The following is a 6,397-nucleotide window of genomic DNA, read 5'->3' as shown; positions in this document are numbered from 1 at the left end:
TTGGAATCTGGAATTAACTATTTTTGACCTTTGAAGAGATATGTCTAGGGTAAAATACTTAGTTTTCGCCAATATAAGATTTTTTACAAGAAAATGATGTCGATCAGAACCGAGTTTACTATTGCCAGTATGATTTTTCGTCACCATATGAAGATAGGGGTTATTTATAAATCTAAACCTATGTGCTTGGTATTTTATACGTTGTGGCAAATTCGGATTTTTGCTACAACAATTTTCACAGTTTCGAAAATTTTAAAGCGCGTTGCATTCAAACGTTTTTCAAATGCCTGTTTCTCTAGAAAAGAAAAGAGGCGATTTTTATACCCTTCACCACTACTGTGGTACAGGGTATAATAAGTTTGTGCATTTGTATGTAACGCCAAGAAATAGTGGTCATAGACCCATCTTTTAGTATACCGATCGGCTTAGAATTAAATTCTGAGTCGATTTACGATGTCCGTCTGTCTGTCTGTCTGTCCGTCCGTCCGTCTGTCTGTATATGTAATTTTGTGCACAAAGTACAGCTCGCAATTTAAGTCCGATCGTCCTCAAATTTGGCATAGGGCCGTTTCTTGGGACAGAGACAATCGCTATTGGTTTTGGAAAAAATCGGTTCAGATTTAGATATAGCTGTCATATATATTTATTCCCGATTTGGTCATACACACAAAAAAATTTCACGAAAATTTTTCCAATTAAAATTTTAATTGAGTTTTAAAAAATATTCAATTAAAAATTTAATTGATTCAACAAATTTTTTAATTGAAACAAAAATCAATCACAAAAATAATAGTATCAATTAATTTTTTAATTGGATCAATTAACTTTTTAATTGACCTTCAATTAATTTTTTAATTGATACTATCATTTCTGTGATTGAAGACATTTCAATTAAAAATTAATTGGATCAACTAATTTCGTGATTGAATCAGAATTTTTTTTGTGTGTAGTTAGCGTGTTTATCAACCGATTTCTTGAAATACCGTACATCCAAATATTTTATAAATCTCGAAAATCTTGCAAAATATCAGCCAAATCGGTTCAGATTTAGATATAGCTCCCATATATATCTTTTGTCCGATTTAGACTCGTATGACCACAGAGGCCAAAGTTTACTACCGATCTTCGTGAAATTTTGCACAGAGGGTAGAATTGACATTCTACCAATGCTTGGTAAATTTGATTGAAATCGGTTTAAGCCAGAGCCAGAGTTTTGCCGTGATTTGCTTCAAATTTTGCACAAGGGGTACGTTTAGTAGTATAGGTAATTGTGGCAAATTTGGTTGAAATCGGTTCAGATTTAGATTTGCACTCATATGACAAGGGGGGCCAAAGTTATACTCCCATTTAAGTGAAATTTCGCATAGATAGCAGAATTATTATTCTAACTATGCATGTCAAATTTAGTCAAAATCGGTTCAGATTGTAAATAGCTCATCATATTTTAGACCCATTTTCAATGGGATTTTCCTCCAATTGACTGGATAGTTTCCACAGAGAATACAAATATTGCCAAAATTCTCACACTTTACACAAAATTCTGTGATGATTTCCCCATATTTCCACAGAACGGAAGAGTTTTAAATAAGGCTCCAAGTCGCCCGACTAGACCAAATAATATATCACAAGCCACACTTGACCACATATCTTGGCGAGATCCAACCAATATTCTTGTAAAATCGCCACTGATGAGTAGCAAAAATTGTAAATATTACTAAAATTGTCCTATATCTCGAATACATATGTATCACCTGATAAATCATAAATGCTCCTTTGTACAATTGCATTAAAATTTCTCTCGCTTCATATTTCCCATATTTTTACTAACATTGTGTTTCATACCAGGGCGTTAGCCGATTTCAATTTTAATTCTAGAGATTTTGTAGAAGTACAAAAAAATTTCTCCATTATAAGTATTGGTATCTGGAAATGCAAACCTTTATATAGCTCCCAGCAAATTTTAAGTAGTTGAGATGGTAACACAAATGTTTGTCTACATAGTGGTGAAGGGTATTATATAGTCGGCTCCGCCCGACTTTAGACTTTACTTACTTGTTTACGTTATAAATTACTTGATCTTAGGAATTGGGAAATACCACACCATAAAGACTATTTTGTAAATGGCTTGTAAACCATACATCTTGTAAGCGAGAATTACCTAGACTAAGTTCATGGTAGGGTTAGTTGCAAATATTTTGAACAGCACTGTATATACAAAAGGAATGTTAACGACGATTAACCATCTTTTAAGGCATAAATAAATAAATATTTCATAAATTTAATTAATTCGCAAATATAATGATGAATTAAATTGGAAGAAAAAATTATCGACGATTGGTTTCGTTATATTAATGTACAATTTCGTTGCATTAACGTAAATTTGCGTTGTGATAACGAACGTTAATAAAGTAATTCCACTATCGTAATATTAATATTATGATAACATTTTCTTTTATTATATAGCTTTATTGGAAGAATATGGCGATTAAAGAACTTTATTATTAAATATTGTGGAAGGATCCAAGCAATTCCAGCCCTCGTCTAGCTACGCCAGTGATCATGTCTCATTTACTTGTAGAATGGTGCTCATAATATAGTTATGCAATTTTTCCAACCCCCCCTAATAAAATTATAATAATAAAATAAAATTACAATATGCTATTATATGATGATCATAAAACAAGAAACTGTTGTGTGAGCAACTTTTCATATCAAGTATGAGCAATGCAATTATAGCAAAAGTAATCAAAGGAGAAAGGAAAAAGAAAAAGAGTGCAACCTTGAGTGAATATTATGAACATGCATGAAATGTACTATGTCTGTATCGATGTAAAAACATATGTTTGGGACTCAATTGCTTAGCACGTTGTTTTTAAGTGCAAACATATAATGTTCATAGACTAGATTAATGTGTAACACATATTATATGTTTGGATGCAAACATATATTTATTTAGAAATTACGTATAAGCATTTATATGTTTAGAAAGTGAGAGTGAGTATAGAGGAGTGAATCTAAGGCGATAAAATTATGTCTGCCTGTTGTAATTTCGCTACAGCCTTCAATATTGGCGCTATCGTCTTGAAATTTGGCAGAGATTCCAAGTTTTAATAAAAAGCCTTCCGCGATTTGGAGTCTTGAGCATCTGGGCATCGCAATTTTCATCCGATTTGCTTCAAATTGGAAATCTAGCGCTATTTTAGGTCCCCAAAGTGGTGTGCCGAATTTGTATGTATGTTTTGGTATATCCCCCAGATCCAGAGAATGAAGCCGACCCAGTTTTATCGGTGGCGCCTGAGACTAAATTTTTCCCTCCATCGGCTAAGCCAATATAAATTTGATTATTTTTGATTAATTGGCGGCTAAATTTTAGTCGGGATGAGTCAACATATTCGGTAGCGGCAATTTTTATCAGCTTTGGTTGAAATTCAAAATCTAGCGATAGTATATGTTCACAAAGAGGTGTGCCGTATATTGTGTGTATTAAAAACAGAATTTTTATCAGATTTTTCTCCAAGTTTCCTGAAATTCGAAATCTAGACGTATTTTAGCACTATAAAAACATGTTACGAATTTGGTTAATATTGGACCATATTTTGTCAAGTCTCCGACCGGTCGATCTCCCGTTTTGAATTTTTGGGCATCAGGACACCGCAATGTTTATCCGATTGTCTCGTAATTGCAAATCTAGAGGTATTTTAGAACCATAAGAGATATGTCAAATTTGGATTATATCGGTGACCCTAATATACACCGGACTCCCGAATGAACTTCTTGAATGGTAAATGGGTGGAAACCCTTCCCGACTAAATATCGCAAAATAAAGTTGCTACACGGTTGAAAAAGACTGTTTTTCATATGTTTGGCTATAAACATTATATGTTTGGAACACAAATTTTTAAACACAATATTTTTGAGTGCAAGCATATGATGTTCATAAACTAGCATAACATGTTTGGGACATATACCCTGCCAGCATTTCAAAGTTCCATTTCAACCTCATCGTTACCACAGACTCGTAAATGTCACTTCAACCATCATGAAAAGGTACATCAAAAAGTACATGAAAGTAATTTGCCATCCCTACTGTTAAAAAAGCCATTTTTTTTTTGTGAAACGCCAAGCGCAACCAGCTTGTTATATTTTAATTAAATAAAAACGAAAATAAAGTTCTGAAAACATAGATTATACGCTTAAAATTGTGAAAGGTATATTGGTGAACAATTTGGTGATTTTCCAAATGGAATAAAGTGATTGTTTTTCAGATATTTTACAGACACGCTGCCTCCATGGAATAAAAACACTGGTTGATAGACGCAGCAACATGTAACTCGCTACTTGTAACTCAACATCATCATTAATGCCAAAAATTATGTTAAATGTAATGTGATAGTGGTATAAATGTTATATTTTTAAGAATTTGTAAATGTTTAATCAAATTAATAAATATCTAAACAAACGTGTTTTACTCGACCACAATGATTCTTTTACAACTATCTTAAAATGCACTTTTTCTGATTGTTTGGAGGGTCCCTTATTGGCGTCGTTCTAAATTGATCTATAAAGGCACCTAATAATTGCACTCATGCGAAACATTTTTGTAGTAACTTGGCGTGGTACAACTTCTCAATAGTGACGGCGCTTTTCCGACGAGTTTTTGATGTCGATTGTTTTCGACGTAGTGGGGATTCTCAAAAGAGTCCCCAAATTCAAAAAATGTTGGCACGGTATGTTAATATGTTAGAACATATTATGTTTGGGACATAAAATGTTTGTAAATATAATATGCTTGAATGCAAACATATATTAATTTAGAAATAGCCTATAAACATATATGTGTTTAGTAGCTTGGAGCGCTATTTAACAGGGAGCGATATTGAATTAAGTTGGTGGTTGTTGCTTGTTATTACAAAATTAACATTTTATTTTTCCTTGGGCAATTGATCAGCTACTTCTTTGATCCTTACAAACTGTGTGGTCCACTGTTCGAATTCCCGTCCGGCAAAAGGTAAAATTAAAATTAAAAAAATCATAAAATTGAACAATTTCTTCTACAATGTTTGTATTACAGAAAAATGTGCTAAGAACTAAAAAAATCTCGTGGAAGTGAGAAAGATGTCGGGGAATATACAATTGGGCAGAAACAAAATTTTGAGCATTCAGGTCGAAAACCTATGTTGTTAGCACCTATATTACCTGTTTATTTTCATAATTCATTATGATTGTAAATATATAAATAAATAAATAAAATTTTGAGCACAATATTGTTTGGGAGAATTTTTTTAAGCATATAATATTTTTGGGTGCAAAATGCTTCCAAACATATTATATGGTCACATAATAACATATTGTTTTTTGGAAGACAACATTATTGAATTTGGATGCAAAAATACAAAATGTTTCGAAATTAGACTACCCAAACATATATTGTTTAGACCAATATGCTTTCAAACATATTATATATTGGTAGAGATCAAACATATAAATGTTTGCGCAATACCCAAAAATGTATATGCTTGAAGCAAAATATGTTTGGGAGTATATGTTACAGAAGCGATTTTTTGTGAGGGTGTAGTCGCCACCCCCAACCATACCTAACCTATCCCCAACTTTCCCCGAAGAATTCAATTTGTTTAAATTTTCGCGAAAGCCGACATATCGACCAGATATAAAAAACGGGCGGGGCCGACTATATCATACCCTAAATTACACTTATTGAATTAGTCATCATAAGCATTTGTGGGGTAACATTGATATAGGTCTGGGAGATAAACCGCAGTTGCATATTTAAGAAAATTAAGGGGTACATGTTTATGGGTACTTTGTCTCAATCTGATTATACCTCATAGTCAGTGTTGCCAGGGAAATGTTCGGTTTACCCTACAAGGACAAAAAAAGTTCCCTACTTTCCCATACATTCCCAAACAATTTTCTCTACAATATTTTTCATTAAATTTAAACAAATTTTACAAATCAAAAATGGTTCTAAGTACTTTATTACCTTAAAACATGAAAATGCAACGTATATAACATAGAACATAAATTTGTATTACCAACACGGATGCCACAGCTGATAGAATTCTAGCAAAAATAGTATTTGTTTTTAAATCTCTATAGAAATAAAATTGTGGAAAAAGTTTCTATAAACAATTTTTTGTTTGAGAAATTTTTCTATAGAAATAAAATTTTGACAAAATTTTCTATAGAAATAAAATGTTGACAAAATTTTCTACAGGAATAAAGTTTTGACATAAATTTCTATAGAAATATTTGTTTGGTAGATTTGTGATAATTTGTGGTAATTTTTAAATTTTATTAGATTTTTTTTTGGCACGAGTGGTAACTGTTGTTACCACACATTGTTAAAGATCAAGCCTTGCCGGCTTCTAGTTTACTC

The 6,397-nt window shown here is 32.3% G+C and overlaps 1 long non-coding RNA gene across 1 annotated transcript; it reads left to right on the top strand.

The window, feature by feature from the left end:
* Positions 1–4,069: 4,069 nt before the first annotated feature.
* LOC142239570 (uncharacterized) lies at positions 4,070–4,479 on the top strand. Its single transcript, XR_012723077.1, has 2 exons — positions 4,070–4,208; positions 4,266–4,479. It is a non-coding gene; the product is annotated as an uncharacterized LOC142239570 (long non-coding RNA).
* Positions 4,480–6,397: the final 1,918 nt, after the last annotated feature.

Source organism: Haematobia irritans, chromosome 1, assembly GCF_050003625.1.
Source record: "Haematobia irritans isolate KBUSLIRL chromosome 1, ASM5000362v1, whole genome shotgun sequence".
Classification (NCBI taxonomy): Eukaryota; Metazoa; Arthropoda; class Insecta; order Diptera; family Muscidae; genus Haematobia; species Haematobia irritans.
Note: the sequence above shows the minus strand (reverse complement) of the source record. Positions and strands in the feature narration are given on the sequence as shown.